Genomic DNA, 19,721 nt, shown 5'->3' on the forward strand with positions numbered 1-19,721 from the left:
CTTAGTGAAAGCCAACATGGGAAGACAACTTTGAATTCAAACATAGGACCTATGCAGATCTTAAGTGGGAAAGGGTTGCAGCCTAGTGCCAAAACCCCCCACGGCTATTCCTATGTTCCCAGCACAAATACTGCTTGACTTCCTTCACCTGTCAACCTGTCTTAGACATCTTCCCTTGGAGTTCATATGGCAGCTGTTTTGGACTTTCATGGTTTATGATGAAGGTATTACTCCATCTTTCTGTTATCCAGGTCATTCAGGTCTGGATGCAATTAACCTCTTCCCCACAAACAGGGAATTCCTTATAGCAGAGGATACTAGTCCTAATAAAGGTGACGAAAGTTTCTTTGGAGCCTTTGGTACATGAGATAAGTTTATTACATGGAATGTCTTTTTCCCGGATATCAGGGACTTCCATTCCCAGAATAAGCAGTCTTCATGTTGTACTGATTGACCTCCATTATATACCAAATTCCTCAGGGAGATGGCAGTACTATGAAACAACCTAAATTCCTTCAAGAGGGGGTGATAATGTTTTGCTTTAATCAGTTATTCGTCCTCTGAATGTTTACATCATGCATGCACGTGTATCCCCAGAACGCCCTCCAATGTGATGTGAAAAGGGCCTTTTGCACACCAGCTGAAATGAAAATTAAAATCCACCCTCATCTTTGATCTATTTGATACTCATTCAGTTTTGCTGTCTTGAAGAAAACTGTTTCTAAATGATGATCTGCTTGTGACCCTAATTATTATTATTATTATTATTATTTTATTATTAGCCTAGTGTACTTTGCAGCAAGAATAATGTTAAAGACCATTCTGTGTAAGCGCAGAGTTGGCTATGGCAGTAAGCCATAACAGTTGGACAAAATATTGCATTCAGCCTTTTGCGAAAAGAACATAGAATTTGGTACACAGGAACAAAACAGTGCTCCATCTAGATTAGTAATTCATATTGGCCTCTTCAGTGGAGGGTAAAAATATCCAGCACTGTAGTACAGCTGATTTTTGTTAATACTATATCAAGAGATGAATGGCGTGTGGGAGACTTAATGCTGGCTGTGAAGCATTCAAGTTTGATCCCACTTGTCACAAACATTATTAAAATTACAAGGTGTAAAACTGTTCCAGCATGTAAGTGGTTCCTGCTTAGTACAGTATATGGCTGATCTGAATGGGGTTTATATATATAAGGTGAAAGAAACTACTATAGGAAAGGATATGTGCTCTCTCCTGCCAGTTAGCTGAAATTGAAGAGGCTGGAGGTGGTTCAGAGGGCAACTAAAATGATTAAGGGTTTGGAACGGGTCCCATATGAGGAGAGATTAAAGAGGCTAGGATTTTTCAGCTTGGAAAAAAGGAGACTAAGGGGGGATATAATAGAGGTATATAAAATCATGAGGGATGTGGAGAAAGTAGATAAGGAAAAGTTATTTACTTATTCCCATAATACAAGAACTAGGAGTCACCAAATGAAATTAACAGGCCGCAGGTTTAAAACAAATAAAAGGAAGTTCTTCACACAGCGCACAGTCAACTTGTGGAACTCCTTACCTGAGGGGGTTATGAAGGCTAGGACTATAACAGCATTTAAAAGAGAACTGGATAAATTCATGGTGGTTGAGTCCATTAATGGCTATTAGCCAGGATGGTAAGGAATGGTGGCCCTAGCCTCTGTCAGAGGGTGGAGATGGATGGCAGGAGAGAGATCAGTTGATCATTACCTGTTGGGTTCACTCCCTCTGGGGCACCTGGCATTGGCCACTGTCAGTAGACAGGATTCTGGGCTAGATGGATCTTTGGTCTGACCCAGTACGGCTGTTCTTACGTTATTAGCCAGGAGCTGGAATTAATTTTTCTGGTTTTGAGACTTGTTTTGTGGAAATAAAGCAAGCCTTGAGGAAAGAGATGTGAAATGGCTTGTAGGTGGCACTTCTATTTTTTCCTTTTTAGCTGGTCAGTCTAGGCACTGGCTTAAACTATTTAGTGTAACTCCATTATTCTTTAGATGAGTAGCTAATTCTTTATGTTAAAAAAAGTACCTCTGCCTGCTTCACTAATAACCTGTGGCAGTGCATAAAGTGGGTCTTTTTAATCTGCGCTACAGGGAAACAAGTCTCTTTCTTTTATGTACCCCTCTACCCTGATATAATGCGACCCGCTATAACACGAATTTGGATATAATGCGATAAAGCAGTGCTCCGGGGAGGGGCGCGGGCGGGGCTGTGCACTCCGGTGGATCAAAGCAAGTTCGATATAACACGCTTTCACCTATAACGCGGTAAGATTTTTTGGCTCCCGAGGACAGCGTTATATCGAGGTAGAGGTATATATTGCCTTTGAATTTTGGGCATTGTTGTTCTTGTATAAGAAGAAGTCAATATTTTTTTTTGGCACCCTAATGTTTATTGAGTTTCACTATGATGTCCACTGCCTAGTCTCTAGTAGTTTTGTGTAATGCCTCATCCATACACATCCTTTTATAAGGTTGTTATAATCAGTGGCCCGCTTCTGTTTAGCTGTCTTTTGTGAGATATGAAAATTGAGTTAAGAAAATCAAGCTTTTTCTGTTTCAGAAAGGAACAGAGCCCAAGCATGGGATTTATTGGCTGTACTCTGAAAGAAGCTGCAACTACTTTCCCCAGCATGTGCTCACTAAAGTTGAAATAGTGCCACATTAGTTGCTGACGCCAAAAAGGGAGTAGGAGTGATCAACCCACAGAAAAGGTCCCAACAGGGCATAATTATTGACGTTCATATACATTTCTCATAACCTAGCCTTGTGGAATGCTATATTAATGTATCTATTACTGACCCAGTTAAATCAACAAAGGAAGCAGATGTGGTGAGATCTCCATGACCGTTTATTGTCCACACCATTTCCTGTGTGTCTGTTGGTGTCCTGATACAAATGGAATGGGTTCCACAGCAGAGAATTCCTTTTGTAGGGTCAGCCAAGAAAGGCAATAGATTACTCAGCACCAACATCTATATATGCTCACTTAAAGAAAACAGCAGTGTTTGGTAGTAATATATGCCTCCTAAAAGGCTATTGAGAACAACCTACTCTCATAGTTAAAACATCATGATACTGGACTTATTTCTTTTCTGACAGCATGAGGAATAATTGTCCTTATGCACTTAGACAATTTGTCCTTTCCAGTAGGTGCAATTGAATGCCCTCTGATTCTCCTTGAAGAGAACAACACTATGTTGAATGGGTAGGAATGTCCTATTAATTTAATACTCTAGCTGTTTTTTCCCAAGGTTTTATTTTATGTAAGTTTGTAATTAGTACATATGCTTGGGGTTTTTGTATTATCAGGATTTATTTCTTCACACAGTTATTACACCATTATTCATGACTCTAATGATTAATAAGGGAGTTGCTCACTTTCATCTTGCACTCCCTCCCTAAGTTACCAAAAACTATTTCTTTTAAAATCTCCCACCTGCCTGATCTGATTGTACTGTGATGAATGGGAATACTGGAAAGGAGCATTGGTTTCACTATGCTCAGGTACCAAGTTTTATTATCAATTATCCGTATGAGAAAAATGATTATATACCGAAATTGTGCACCCCTTAGAGGCATAGTTGCAGTCTGGAAATAAACAGAAGGGACTGATCTACACAATGGACAGAATACTATCAAGCCGCTGAATAGGAGCGGGAGAAGGCATTAAACTAGATGTGTGGTTTGTTTTATTTATATATCTGTGTGTGTGTGTGTGTGTGTGTAGCATATGCATATATATATATATATATATATATATAAGAGAAGGTATGGTCTGCTTGCATTGGTTTTCAACTGTGGGCCATCCTCCCCAGCGAGGGTTATCAGGGGAGCTCAAGGACTTGACTGATTAAGAATAAACCCAGCACATCCTGCTGCTGGCCAGCTCCCACAGGATCTGTACAGGACAAGAACTCACTCTGATCCCCTCTCCCTTTCTCTCTGTCTCACCGTTACTCTCCCTGTCTCCTCTCTCCCATTGCTGTGCTGGGAATTAAACTGGCAGTTGCACCACACCTGTGTCTTGGCCCAACAGCAAATGTCTTTCACCGTGTGTGCACATGCATGCAGGAAGAGGGCAGCACTGCTGCACACAGGCATGAGTTGTCGCTTTGGGCAACTGGCATTCGAACAGGAAGTGTGAGCCTCCTCCCCCATGTGCTGGTCACATGGGGATTTCCCCCTTCGCTCATCCCCAACCTCCTGGGCTCTGAACTTTGCACCATCTGTATTCCCCTGTGCCGAGGGGGACTTACCTGGGACATGAATCTGAATGTGAAGGTGCAGCAAAAAGAAGTTTGGGAATCTCTGGTCTGAGGGATTGACTCTAAAACCAGAAAGACAGGAGCTCCTGAGTTCAAATCCTTGCTTTGATGCTGATTGAGTGTTGAGAAGGGTTGATCCTGAGAGACTTAACCTTTCTTCTTTTGTTTCCCCCTATGTGAAATGGGAATAGCTCAAAGGAGTGCTGTGAGGACTAAATACTGAATTAATATTAGCACCTTGAGGGGGCAAGGGTGCAATATAAACACCACATATTAACAACATCTAGTTATGGCTAATACAGAGTTCAAAGAGAATATATACTATTCATAAAATTTTACATAGTCCGTGTTATAAATATGAGCAACAGCGTTCATTCTTTTGCCATGTTTATTTATTTAGACGTATTTCAAATGCACCCATTTAAAGCTCCAGCCTGTACGAGCTTACAACTCTGTCAGAAACAAAGTTGTGAGATGTTAAATGTAATGCTAAGGAAGAAACTTACTTCTAGTTCCAGTTACAGTAGAACGTTACATACTTCTATGCTTCAGATTCCTTTGGCCAGGAGGTTCATTTGACAGGAATGGACAAGATCATGCCAGTCAAGCAGGAAAGAATGGCTTTATCCCAGGGGAGAGAATTTGATAACAGAACAAGTTGGAATATCGCATGTGCAGAAATCTGACTAAAAATCGGTCACAACCAATTCTTCTCTAGCCACCTCCTGTATGAGTCAATGAGCATGTGATGATTCAACAGATACCATCTGAAGGTTTATCAGTAATATCATAAGTAGAGCATTTATCAGTAATAAAGTACATAGCTAAGGAAATGAGTTGCACCAGCTTGAAAGAGCTCACAAAAGAACTGCCACATTGACACTTTTGAATTGTTATACACAGGAGTAGTGATAAATATTTCGGAATGAACAATACAGACAAATGTAGACCCCCAGCTAAATTCAAGACCGCCTCTTTAAGCCTTGTCCAGAAGGGTATTGGAAACCAATTAGTGGTCTCATTTCTACACCTTGAAAACATAGCTTGCTCACTTGTAGTGAAAACAAAATAGTGGAACTCGCTCCTTTCCCCTCCAGTGGTGTAGGTTTTTTCTTTTAGTATGACCACTGCTGGCCCCTTATATGCTGATTGGCATCCTCCCTTTCCTTTTGGGACCAAATGTTCATGTCTGTCTGCTTCCATCTTAGGCCTGCAAAAACCCTGGTGCGCACTCACTTGAGCGTTTGTGTCCCTAATGTTCAGCATAAATCCAAATCTGGTGTGATGTGTGTGCTGTTATTGTTGGTAAAGCCCTTGATGGGAGAGTGCTTTAGAAATCTTTATTCTCCTCCAAGTGAGCAGCAGTAGAATAATGCATTAAATATCACTCCTGAGAGATGGGACAACGTGGTTGACGGGACAGGAACTTCCCCTCACTTGCAAACCAATGTAAATTAAGAGCTGGATCATACCTTCTTGCAAGACTGGTTCTGGGGAGGAAATTTTTGCAGTGGTTCCCATATGAAGTTGCCCCCACATTTTTCCATGGGGTGGGGGAGGAAATACATTGACAGGCATTCTGTACCCACATGAAGAAGCAGGGGATTTGGCTCCCAAGTCAGCTCCATGGGTTTTGATGCCAATGTGTCTTTCTAGCCTACCCATGCATTTCCTTGCTTCAGAGTGCTTTATTTTCATCAGTTTCTAAATCTTGATGAAATAATGTTAGTAGGGCTGGGGGGAGAGGTTAGCAGAGAAATTACTATTTTTTTATTAAATGCCAGGTGATGTAGAACATTCTCAGTCTTAAGCTATTGGAAACAACTGTTATGCCACTATCGACTATTATCAGACAATAAATAACTACCATCTGACTGAGATAGTTTAGCAGAACGAAACCTTTTAAAACTAAACTGCAGGCCTTTCTTTTGACTTTGGATTCTCATACTCACCAGCTCTGAATTCTAGAAGTTAAAGATTTAGCATGGCACAACTATTTTGCTAAATAAGCCTTCCCTGACAAGACATCCAATTGGGATTTATCTTTTAAAATATACTCTGGTTTTAGCATTTCCCTTTTTTATAGCTACTTAGGAACTATGAGGGTAGAATTCACAACCAGGATCTGGGTTCATTGAGTCAGGTAAATACAGTTGGCTGGAAAATGGGGAATAATTATCAGTGTCTTGTTTTTTGATTGATTGGGAAATTAAGTTGATTCATGTATCATTTGGTTAATACAGTCCCTTTCATTTCATAGAGGCATCGGGATATTTGTGATGCCTTGATTCACAACCTCTTCACTGTACATTTGAATGATTCTAGATGGAAATATATTTTTGTCGATTTGCATATTTCCGTGAAATTGACATCAATAAAAATCTAATTCTTCCAAGCTCATCTAAAACAGGTTTGAATTTCCGTCAGTCAAACACGGGTTTGGAGCCGATGAGAGCAACAGTGAAGAGGTTGTGAATCAAGGCATCACAAATATCCCGATGCCTTTATGAAATGAAAGGGACTGTATTAACCAAATGATGCATGAATCAACTTGCTCTATGCTTCCCTAGTTGGGAAAGCGTTCTTAGATGTTCTGTTTGTTTGGCTCACAGTCACGATTCCGATGTGGGAAAATGTAGAAATAGTCTGAGTTGCGCAGCAAAGTAGTAATGTTGCCTTTCTGAACGAAGCCTTCAAGTTAAATTTTTCTGTACAGCTTCAGTTTGAATACCCCTCCCAGTTTTATATAGTAGGACTGAAGAAATGAAATGCACCCAGCTCATAAAGGATGCTGTACTCTCCCCTCCTCCTACCCTCCCAAAAACACCCTTTGATCCAAACAACCTTGAGCTTTGGGGAAATTTAGACCCCAGTGCAAACTTATTGCATTATTGTATATGGATTACTGTTCTGTTGTTGCTAGCAGAACCAGGGAGCAGAGGGAGAGGGCTAACTGAGCCTACCAGCCTCCCTCCAGATCCAAAACTTTGGGGGCCACATGGCCCCAGCAGTTATCCCCATCTCTCTTGCCAGCAGCACCAAGAGGTGGTGCCTTTGTATTCCCAGTGATGTCATCAATTCCAGACTCTGTCCGCTGTTTTGTGGAAGACGTGGTCCAGAATGGCCTTTGGTTACTACCATATCCTAATTATAACTGGATGTTGTATTTAAATATTCATTTGAAGTGAAACAAAATTGAGAAGATCATAAATATGAAGGGCTAGATCCTCAGTGGGTGTAAATCGGTGTAGCTCTATAAACATCAATGAAGCTATGGCAGTTTATACCACCTAAGCAACTGGACCCCATTATGGAATTAGTTTCTGTAAAGTATCCAGTTGACACTGAGCCATGAAGTATTCCATTATATAGTCAGAAAAAGGGGAGTCCCTTTCCCAATTTTTATGTTCAAATCCACCCTGGAGTACGCAATTATCTAATTATGCCCACATGTCTGTGCAGTTTTGTGTATTGTGAGGTTATTTTTCTGTGTTACCAGCACATCAGCCTTGTGTTTGTGTGTAAAGCAAAATTAGAAGAGAGGAGAGAAATGCTCAGATGTACAATGAAATAGCTACACCATAAGGTTTAGAACCATTCTCCCTTTACTATGTTAAAACCAGCAATAGTGAAGACATTCTGCATTACTACTCAAAAGTTGCATCCCGTGGTTTTGCACAACATCAGGATTGCCCTCAGTCAGAAATCTTGAATTGCAGCTTTACTGGGTGGGTCTTGAAGAATTTGAAGGCGTTCTGCAGATGGGGCGTGTTTACCTATGAGAAAGTAGCCAGCATATATGCCTGTTTTTTGCTAACATACTAGCATGCTCTGTGACTGAACCGCTGTAAAGGTAGGCACTTTTTCCTTTCACGCTGTATATTGAGGATCTGAGCTGTTAGCATGCAGTGGTCTCTAGCATGGTCTGGCTCAACTTAAAACTAAGTGTTTGAATGAGCCAGATGTTTTGGATAGGTTTTAGCAAGCCCTTATTTGAAAACTCCTTTTTATATTTTATGACTGATTCATTCGGAGATGGTTCTTGTATTTTGCAATATGTTTACTTTTTAAATTCGTGAGTAAAGGTTAGAATAGCAGCTTTTGCCCTGCTCCTATTTTACCTATTTGATCACCATCCCATAAAGTTTTAATGGGATAATGCTAAATTCTTAAATTCAAGGAGTGAAAAATCATTTTTAACAGGAAAACTCGGTGAACTAACTACACAGATTTTGTGTGTGTGTGTGTGTGTGTGTGTGTGTGTGTGTAAAAAACAGTAAGAAAATTGTTCTAAGGGGAAAAAAAAAGTAGATTTAATGTCAGAACACGAGATGTCTGTTCTATATAAAGATCATTCTGACCAAAGAGCTGAAACAGGTGTTGCCACAAATCGCACACTGAAATGAGTTACCACAACTATTACTTTCAGTTTTTGGCCTGTACCTTTTTTTTTTTTTTTTTTTTAAAGATAGATTTTGTAATTTCCTAGCCTCTGTGTCAGATCCCCCCCTCCCACACACACACACACACACACCTCTTGTCATTAAATAAATGTTGACCAACTTTACTGGTAGGCACGTGAACCAATTTGCGTGCATTTCTGGGACTGGCCAAACATATGGGACACCTGTCATGAATCTGGTACCTGTATATTTAACCACATTTTTCACAGAGCATGCTGTTCATAAAGTCATAACTAAATTAACTCAAAACCAGTTCAGAGGTTTTTTATCATACTCCTTATCCAGCATTATTTCAAGTTTAAAATAGTAGCTGTTTTTTGACCTAGCTCTGATAAGAACTGTGTAGCGAGAGTTGAATTTTTTTCACTTTCTCTCCTAACTCAGCAGAATGGATATAGTCAAACTCTCTAGAACAATTCATCTTTGGGCAGAGACACAGCATGAACATTTTCAGCCTGAAAGGAGACTCTTTCCAAAAGTTTTGCACATGTGAAAACAGGGAAAGTATAATAAAAATTGAGCTGCTGTCTTAATTATAGCAATTGCTACTGTGCGAGCACTATTTTATATATGCTACAATAGTCATCGAATAATAGGTAATGCGATAGAGTAATAAAAGACATAAAAATCTTCTGACTCATAATTACATTAAATGCTATAGTTCAGATATTATAGTTGTTATTAAGGAAACTTGGAGTTAAAGGTCTTACAGCAATCATAACTCAGCTCTGTTGTGCTTGCATATTAGTTTCTACTGTTCCCATCATAAGAGACCCAGCAAGTTTGACTACTTTCAGTTTTACTCTGCTCGGCCACCAATTATATTTGCATGTTCCTCAGGGTGCCGTCCATGCTGCAGCATAGATCCTGTGAAAACAAAATTTAAATGGAACAGAGTGATTGCATATTCAAATAAAGTTGATGGAGATGGCTCAGAGCTCCCACCCTGCATTTCAGCACTTCACAGGTTAGAACATAGTGCAGACTATGCACCTGTCAACCAAAACAGACAATCCATCTAAACCTGAGACACTTGATGCCAAGGATGCAGATTGGGCCATGCGTCTCTGACGGACAGATGCACAGGGCTATCCCCATTTCAGATTGAATTTGATTGGCACTAAAATGGCCCTTGGGACTATATTTTTAACATAAATATTATCAATGGTGAAATTAATTTTAAAATGTGATGGTGGGAGGATGTTGCAGTGAAACTAACCAACAGTGAAGTGAAGGCAACCACAGGGAGCGAGTTTAGATCATGTGGAACTGCTCTGCTCTAGAGTTAACTCTTAAAAAAACAAATCCTGGGAAGATTTCACTCAGGGGTTACAAAACAAATAGGCACATACTTAGACCGTGGTCTTGTGATTGTTGACGTCCATGGCAAGATTCCCGTTAACTGCAATGGTACAGGAGAAAAGATTGCTCGCAAAGAAAATCGTGGAAGCATGAAATGTAAAGAGTCAAGGCAAATTAGAAGAATTGATAGTCTGTTATTTTCACCATCTTTGTTTTTAAGCCAATCTGATGATTTTTTTTTGAGGCCTGACTTTTTTTTTTTTTTAATGTTTGGGGTTGGCAATGCTGTTGCTAGCTCTGCTTCAGACATCTCTCCACGATAAGTGTAATTTCAACAAGCGGTTGGTTGGTCCCAAGGGCCTCCCAGAATTTTCAAACCCTGCTCATTGCTCAAAGCCAAAAGTTTAGGTGAGACACTAATCCTTATTAATCCTTTTGAAAAGCGCTCTTTAATCCTCCTTGTAGCAGTCAGGCTAAATATTGTCCCGCTGCTTTGGAGCCTCCTATCTGAATGATTAGACGTGGCCTGTGCAGTCTGGGGCATTGGCGTGGCTGTCTCCTCATGGCTGCCTTATCAGGAGAAGCTATTCTGATAAATAACTGCTGTGAATGGCACAGAGAATTGGGGTGAAGGTTTATTGCCATTGCTAAGCACACCTCACCCCAATGGCGCCCTACGTTCCTCTTGACTTACTTCAACGGGACTCTTATCCTGCCTGAGGTGAGCACAGAGGGTTTTATGCTCCCTGTAACAAGGTGTGGCTTGCCCCATGGGCTGGAGAATCCAGGGTTAAGCCAGCCCTGATTATAGGATGAAACTCACCTGAGAGGGATCCGGTGATTCCAGTACAAAAGGAGCAGGACACAGGGGGGGAAGCCCAGGAAATGGCAGTAGGAGCAAGAAGGCTCCTTCAGGGCTCTGAGTCAGTACGGGCAGGGCCAGTGCAAGGAAGCTTTGCGCCCTAGGCAAAACTTCCACCTTGCACCCCCCCCCAGCCCTGCGGCAGCTCCCCGCTCCACCCTGAGGTGCCCCCCTGCCCTGAGGCGCCTCCCACCCTGGGGCAGCTCCCCCCCAAGGAGCCGTGCGGTAGCTCCCAACTCCAGCTCACCTCTGCTCCGCCTCCTCTCCAAGCACACTGCCCACGCTCTAATTCTCCCCTCCCAGTCTTGTGGCACCAAACAGCTGATTGGCACCGGAAGCCTGGGAGGCAGGAGAAGTGGAGCAGCGACGGCATGCTCAGGGAGGGGTCATAGCAGAGGTGAGCTGGGGTGGGGAGCCCTGCAGCAGCTCCCCGACCCCCCGCCCTGAGGCACCCCTGTGGCAGTTCCGCACCCCCCTGGCCTGGGGAGCCGGGCGGCAGCTCCCCACCCCAGCTCACCTCTGCTCCACCTCCTCCTGAGCACGCTGCCCCCGCTCTAATTCTCCTCCCCTCCCAGGCTTGCGGCGCCAAACAGCTGATTGGTGCTGCAAGCCTGGGAGGCGGGAGAAGTGGAGCGGCGACCGCGCGCTTGGGGAGGGAACATAGGAACGCTGTAAAAAAAATTTGGGGGCACTGCTTTTTGGCGCCCCCAAATCTTGGTGCCCTAGGCAACCGCCTAGTTTGCCTTAATGGTAGCACCGGCCCTGAGTACGGGGGGAAGCTCAAGAAGCAGGAGAGAGTGAGGAAAGCTCTCCAGGCAGGGAGGCACCTTGTATAACTGGGGAAAGACTGCAAAGGCCCACCTGGAAAAGCCTGTGGAGAAGGGCAAACTGCAGGCATGAGGTGCTGGGAAGCAGAAGGATAGTCCCTCGGGGAGGTGGGACTGTGCCCTGCTGAACCTGGGATGAAAATTTGCTTTATTTTGGATTATCAGTAGAGAGACACTGAACTGGGGGTGGGGCCTACAGCTGGTATGCACCTGAGGATTCAGTAAACTGGACCCCAGGAGGGGACTGTTGGGATTGAGTGAGTTCTTCTTAAAGGGCCCTGTAGAGGGGGAAAACAGAGGTAGGATGCCATAGAGAGACCTCTGGCCATGAGGCGGCACCTGGGAGGTGGTTGCCTGTCTTGCACTCCCAATTAGAAGAGTGAGCAAGGCTTTTATTGTTAGGGTAGGCATCAGGGTGCATGTGTCACTGTACTAAGACTCTAAGCATGTCCAGTACAAAATAGATTTTTAGAAAAGCTGCAGTGAATCCAAAAGAGCCGATTCTCTGCCAGTTAATAAAAGTGCTGTACCTTCTCCCCTGACCGGTCTGACTCTGCAATGCTTGCAAACCCATGACATGGGGTCAGGTGCTTTGTCAAACGAAAGATGAAAGTCATTTTTCCTGGGACTCTAGTGAAATCATTTCTTGCATTTTGGTGCTATTTCCCCGCATGGTAGGTCTAGCGTTGTTACATATACAAATAAAGCTCTTATTTAGCAGGCGGAAGGTGAATAGGATTTGGTGCAGAGATGGATATGTTTGTAAGAGGTGCTGTAACCCCAGGAAATTGTTTTTTTACCCATGAGACATTTGTCTTTTCATTCCTAATCGATGCAATTGAATTAAAGCTCAAATGTGAATGTAGGGAACTATGTGCCACCTTAATAAAAGATCATCTTGACTGTGAATACAGAATAACCATGTGACAGCAATTGAATTTAACTCTAACATCATTTTCAACGGCTCTACTGATTTCCAGGGTTTGGGAAAATGATGAATGGTAGATTTAAGCCTGTAACTGATCCAATCGATGGCGACTTAGTTTGGGTTTAGGGAACCAAATGAAAAGGATTGGGGTGGGCTAGTTTTGCAAAGGGCAAGAGAACGGACACCTGACTATGAACTTCTGAAAAGTCAGATCATAAGTTGTTTGTTTTTATTTTTTGCATGTCTCTCAGTTTGGAAAAGGAAATGTAGTCGTTAGTTTAGAGCCAATTTCACTGTCAGATTCTCATGCACAAGCACAATGCTGCAACGCTGAAGTTGTACCTTATACAGAGGATGGTGTGTTTGGCTTTGTTTTTATTTTGTTATTCATTGGAATAATTTTAAATTTTATTCTACTTTAATTTCACAGAACTATTTTTCTTGGCTTTAGATTTTTGTAAAAGCATTTTTTTTTAAATCTTAATTTTGGGCCAAATGTGATCCTTTTGTTAGTCGTGTATCAGCAGCTTGCTAGAGGGAATGTGAACGGTCACTTGGCAGTGTTGTAAGAATTTCGCCATTTTACAATTATTTACAGAATTACTAAGGAACATCATTCAGCAGCTGTGTCTCAGTACTTATGAGCCTGGACCATTTTGGGTCCTCTAGAATCCTGCCAAGTTTATCAACTCTTTTATTTCTTATTCTATGAAGGGTCTTCTACCACCCTCATCACTGTAGTATTTGAGTGTCTCCAAAAGTGCACTAAGCAACACGATTAATATCTGTCACTTGTGGTTCATTCTCTCTCTTGCATTCTCTCCAGGGGGAGGATTGTATGGGGCGTGGAAGGTTTTTGGTTTGGTTATGGCAGAAAGTTCACTTGTGCCTCAGGAGCACAACTGTCAACCATGGTCTTCATACCAAGTTTTAGGTGATCTCTTAGATATGCTGGGCCCAGGGCCTTACAGATAAGGAATGAGAACTTGAACTTGACCGGATATCCTATGGGAAACCCGTGAAGAGAGTGAAGAACAAGTCTGATGCATTCCTAGTAGCCGTTGTTGCTGAGCAGACGCTGCGGTGTTCTGTACTAGTTGGAGATTCTGATGGCTTTCTGTCTACCTATATTGCATTATCATAGTGCAGCTCAGAGGAGACAACAGTATGTATAACTGAGGCCAAGTCTTTGTCAGTTAGGATGGGATGGAGTCCCCTGCCAACTGGAAATGCTAGAAAGTGTTACGTGCAGATTCTGTTATGTGAGAGATTAGTATCCAGGAGCACTCCTAAGCTACAGACATAGGTCTGGTCTATACTACCCGCCTGAATCGGCGGGTAGAAATCGACCTCTCAGGGATCGATTTATCGCGTCCCATCGGGACGCGACAATCGATCCCCGAATCGGCGCTCTAACTCCACCAGCGGAGGTGGTAGTAAGCGCCGCCGACAAAAAGCGGCAGAAGTCGATTTTGCCGCCGTCCTCACAACGGAGTAAGTCGGCTGCAATACGTCGAATTCAGCTACGCTATTCACGTAGCTGAATTTGCGTATCTTAAATCGACTCCCCGCTGTAGTGTAGATGTACCCTGAATTGACCAGTTAGCCCTGAACCAAAGAAAACTACTCTGTTTCTGTGAACTCTTCAGAATGCTTTTCTCTGCCCACTAGCATCACCTCTGTCTTGAGTGGATTCAGCTTGCATCAAGAACCTCCTTAGCTACTCACTGGGGAAAATAGAATGTCCCATCTATAGAAAAATGGTTCTCCAGAGCCAATCTTCAGCACAGGAGGCGAGGCAAGGCTGGGGACTGGTATGAGAGAGTGAAGAGAGGGAGAGCAGTTCTTTAAGGGATTAGTTTGATCGCAGAAGGAAGGGTGCAGTTGAAGGAGTTGGAGCTATGTTGTCAAGAGACAGCAAAGGTAATTAGAGAAGAGGCATCTGAGGCCAATTGACCGGAGATCACAAAAGGATTACGATGGAGTGCCTGGTAAATGGGGAATGGCATAAAGGAGTGGGGGAGAAAGAGAGGAAGTGGCTGAGGTGGTGATTCACTCCAGTGTTGAAGTCCACACAAATAGGTGAAAGAGACGCCATGAGTGGGGTAGGAAGGGTGATCAATGTGGATGCTGAACGAATTCAAGTTAAAGGAGAGGGAGACTGAGATGAGAGAGAAATGGGAGAGCCAGGCATCAAAGCCAGAGAAGGAAGAAAAGGAGCCAAAACCCCATGTATGTTAGGAGAGGGGAGAGATGAGTTGGATGGAGTGGACTTCGGAGAAGGAAAAAGTTGGTGGGAGGGAGGAGGAAGTATGGAAAAGACCAGGAGGATGTCAACATGTGGAGGAGATCCACCTCTTGGGGTGGGAGAGAAGCTCACCAAAGGACTGGGCAACCCCTGGAGCAGAGTCGGAGGGAGATAGCCAAGTTTCAGTGAGAAGGAGGAGGAAGCAGAGGGTGGATCAGAAACTGAAATAAGCTATTTGGAAATGGGGCTTTAGTTCTGTATGGAGTGGGAGGGAAGGAACCAGAGAGCAGAGGGATGGGAAGAAGATTAGTAGGGAGAGAGCCCCTGCGGGTAGCTGAAGGTAAGGAAGGGAGCGGGCATAGGAGGAGTGCTTGTGTAGAACGTGTACTGCCAGAGGCGGGGGTGCAGACAAGAATGAGTGAGCCGAGGCAATCAAGAGAGGTGTGAAAGGATGCAGTGAAAGGAGGAAAGAAGGCAGCAGGACTCGTGGGAGCAGAATGGAAGGTGGTGGGGGGAGTGGAACAGGACAGGGGAAGGGTAAAGTAAATAAAGAACATGGACAACATCTGGAAGATGTGGTGAGAACGAAAAGGCAATGGTGCAGAGTGGGAGGGAATTTGTTTTTATTTTAGATTTGCCTGTCATCCACTAGAATATATGGACCTGACCCCAGGCAGTGCTTTCATTAACTTCAGTGAGCATTGAATCAGGACCTGCCCCTTCTGGACAGTGCATTGTAGCTTTCTGTGCTTAAGATACTGCCTCGCACTTAAACAATAACAAGTCTGGATTTGTGTCCTCCAGGTTTGTGCTTGTTTTGGGAGGTATTCATATTCTCCTTATGATGAACACCAGGCATGATGCAGTGTTTGTTTCTTTCAAGTTCCCATGTACCATTGTGCATTTGAAAGACTTGATAGTGTGACACTGATTGTGTCAGAACTTTCAATTGTAGGAATACTATCCTGTCAGCTGATTAGTGTCAGGACACACCGCATTAATAATTCTGAATGTTTTCTAAATGCCTGTCTTTGTTTAGCTTTTTGTTTTTTAAAGGTACCTATTCTACATAGTAGGAGGTTGTATAATCTCATGAATTTGAGTTTAGGCAAAACATTTTCTCTTTTCACCGGCTAAGTGGTTGTGTTCAGGAATCATAAAGGCAATCGACAATAGATCCTGGGATCCTTTACTGTGACGGATGTACGCTGCCTGGTGTTAGCAGACCCACAAAGTCTGCTGCTAAACCCAACAAGCAGCACCTTTGTAGCGTTCGTTGCCTGGTTTTAAGCAGCAAATGCTGTGGTTGGTGAGTCTGTGTCCTATTTAGTCTTACCCCCCCAGCCCTTTCCCTGATTAGCATTGATGATTAATAGCTCGGAGTAGCTTCACTATCTCTCCTAGCATCTGGGAAACTTCAGTCAGATCTGCTCTCCTCTAAGTTCCTGTACCAGCTTTTCCAGTCTTGTCACATAATTTAACCTTCCTAGTTCTCTGATCATTCTGTAGTCTGCTGGATCTGTTCTATCTCTGTCTCTGCCCTGTAGGCAGTCTAGCAAGACCCTTAGAGAACCCATGGCTTCCTGCCCCTACTTATGCAACCCCTGCATTCTATATGCTTTCTCACTATGTTAAAAGCTAAGGAAAGGCTCTCTTACCTACCCTTCCCCCAAACTTTGGTTTGGATAAAATCTCACCTATCCCCGAGTCTGGTTTTTGCTTTGCAAAAGAGTAGCTCAACTGAGATTTTTGTAAAGCCATTCTAGTTTTTGTGGAAAGGGGACAAAATCCTAGCTGTTCGTCTGTACTTTCCTCAGAGTTTGGTGGCCCAGATGCAATGGACCCTGGTTCCAAAGAACGCCTGGCTTTGGGTGGGGAAACCCAACCAATTAGGTTAAGGCAAATCAAAACCTGGCCTCCTTTGCCAAACCTATTAAAAGTACAAGGTGAAAATGTTTTAACAGAACATCTCAAGAAGTCTAAGAAATAGATCTGTAAAATGAGCATCACTTTGGTATTCTCTGGCTGCGTGTGTGCGTCATGCTTAAATTACTTAAGGATTCAGTACAGCCGGTCTGAAATTCCTCAACCGATCAGTCCTGATTTTCCTGTCTTTGCGGCAGGTCGTTAAAACTTGACCGGACAGGCCAAAAATGAAGGTCTTTCATTGGAAGTGGTGGATGAGCTTCCCTAATTTCTAGGATTCAAGGGAATTTTCCAGCTTCCCAAAGTATGTTTTATTGGGAGATCATCTCTGCAAAGGCCCTGAAGTCAATGGCAAAGCTCTTATTCCTGTTACTGGGAAGTAGGATTGGACTTCAGGGAAGTGGAGGTCTTTTCACAGTGGTTCAGCAGAGCATGGTGCATTCAACTGAACTTAATTCCAAACTAAACACACAGTCTGTTTGGTTGGCTCTGTTTGGAACTAGAAGAAAAGAATGGTGAACATAGTTCTTTGAGCAAGCAGGAGACTGCCACACTGGACATGCTTTCAAAATTCATGCAAGAGCCAGCCCCAAATCAAGGCATCTTGCTCTTACCTGCAATGGGAGCAGGTTTGGGACTACTGTCGGGGGAAAAAAAACTATGTGAGTTTTATGCAAACAAAAAAAGTTGTCTTTCCTTGGAATCCATGAATCCGATTCTGATCTCAATTATCAGAGGGGTAGCCGTGTTAGTCTGGATCTGTAAAAAGCAACAAAGAGTCCCGTGGTACCTTATAGACTAATAGATGTATTGGAGCATAAGCTTTCGTGGGTGAATACGTGGGTGGTGCATCTGACAAAGTGGGCATTCACCCACGAAAGCTTATGCTCCAATACATCTGTTAGTCTATAAGGTGCCACCAGGGCCGGCTTTAGGCCGATTCCCCTGATTCCCTGGAATCGGGCCATGCCTAAGAGGGCCCCGTGCCTTAGGTGCTTTTTAATTTTTTAATTTTTTTTACTCACCCAGCGGTGGTCTGGGTCTTCAGTGGCATTTCGGCGGCGGGGGGGTCCTTCAGTGCTGCGGAAGACCCGGAGTGAGTGAAGGACCCCCCCGGCGCCGAAGTGCCGCCGAAGACCCGGACCGCCGCCGGGTATTCGAATCGGGCCCCGCAGTTCCTAAAGCCGGCCCTGGGTGCCACAGGACACTCTGTTGCTTTATTCTGATCTCAGTTCCTCTGGTGTAAATCCAGATAAACTCCATTATAGCTAGTGCAAGTACCCTAGATGTATGCCGCTGTAACTAACTTGAACAAAAGTCAGTGGGATATATCCAGGTTTACACTCGTGTGACCTGCGACCAGAATCTGGCTCTAAAAATTGCCGTTCAGTAGCACATTTCTGTTAGAGCTGCAGGTTGGATGGCAGCCTGAAACAGGCTTGTTGTGAAAGCCGCTTAACCAAAACACAAGTGCAGCCAGAAAATAGCAGGCATGGGGGAGTGCCCTGACTAGAGCAGCTGGGTTTTGTGGCACTGGAGCAGGGTTTGCCAACCTCTCTGAAATGCTGGCATTTGACGACTACCAAGTACTTGCTCTACTATATTTAGGGTTGAAACAATTTCCAGTGTTTATAGCGTGTGTTTGAAATGAGTGCTCGTGGAAAGTGCCAGATTTGCAGCCGTGGGGAGTGAAGTCCTCTGTCTGTCTGCAGAATGCATATAGCATAAGCATTAACAGGGCAAGCCTCTGGCAATGTGCCTTAAACCTGACCTGGACTGTCGGTTCAGACTTAGTGTATGTCAACACTGCAATCCAAGCTGGGATTGCATCTTGGGTAGGCCTGCACTAGCTTTCCCTGCACCGGCATGACTAACAATAGCTGTGGAGCTGTGTCAGCATGACCTGTAAGAGCACGCGGGGAACCCTGGGTATGTATTTGTGTTGCTAGGATTGCAGTGTAGAAATTCCCATAGCCTGCCCTTTTGGAATGCCCAGGTATAAGAAGGACCCCAGCAAGCTTCTCCTACCACTCCCACCTGGGACACCCAGAACAGGGAGTACAAGTGGAGGAAGAAGCAAGTGCCCCCAGCACTGCTACAGGCAATGAATGGGGCAAGTCTGGATGGGATCGTGGCCCTGTGCCAGCTTGTGGCTGCAGGGAAGCGAAAGGGGAACAAGTGCAGCGACACCTTCCTAACAAGTGTAACGAGAAATGCTACATGCGCCCCTCCCTGTCCTCAGAGTCCTGGAGGCAAAGGGGCTGGCTAAGGTGCAGGGTGTGCTCCTTTCCCCCGAGCATCTCACAGCCTTCAAAGCCACCGTTCAGTCTTTACTGGGCAAAAATCACCCAAAGTGGCTGGCAACAACAACAAAAGCAGTCAAAATACCGACTTGAAGTAGACAAAGAGGATCACCATTACTGGTGATGGGTGGTGAACATGGCACAGGGTATGGACTGTGTGGTGCAACAGGGGGCACGCACAGAAAAACCAGGCTAGGCAGGGTCCTTGGACCATGCTTACAAAATAAATTGGGCTCTAGTATTAAAACATAAGGCTATAATGGAGGTTTTCTGGGAGCAGCTGTTGCGCATCAGTGGAAGTGCTTGGAGAGAGAGTTGGTGAGCAAAGGTGGATGGGGATAACGGGGGGCAGCTGAGATGAATTGTATGTATTCATAAGCTTGATGAAAGGAAAAATAAAGTGTCAAGGGGGCAATGGGATAGATCACTTGATGATTACCTGTTCTGTTCATTCCCTCTGGGGCACCTGGCACTGGCCACTGTCAGAAGACAGGATACTGGGCTAGATGGACCTTTGGTCTGACCCAGTATGGCCGTGCTTATGTGGACTTAGAGGGAGGAGTTTTCAAAATTCCACT

At 43.9% G+C, this 19,721-nt stretch overlaps 1 protein-coding gene across 3 annotated transcripts in view; it reads left to right on the top strand.

Moving 5' to 3' along the window:
* The first annotated feature begins 7,950 nt into the window (after positions 1-7,950).
* The window catches only part of CERS3 (ceramide synthase 3), a 60,624-nt gene continuing 48,853 nt past the window's right edge, over positions 7,951-19,721 (top strand). For 2 of the 3 annotated variants that reach the window (XM_054041013.1, XM_054041015.1), the window contains exon 1: positions 8,122-8,137. The gene's annotated coding sequence lies outside the window, so the exon portion shown is untranslated. Of the gene's footprint in view, positions 8,138-19,721 lie in introns of all 3 variants that reach the window. The other variant, XM_054041014.1, reaches the window with a different exon arrangement.

This window comes from Malaclemys terrapin, chromosome 10 (assembly GCF_027887155.1).
Source record: "Malaclemys terrapin pileata isolate rMalTer1 chromosome 10, rMalTer1.hap1, whole genome shotgun sequence".
Classification (NCBI taxonomy): domain Eukaryota; kingdom Metazoa; phylum Chordata; order Testudines; family Emydidae; genus Malaclemys; species Malaclemys terrapin.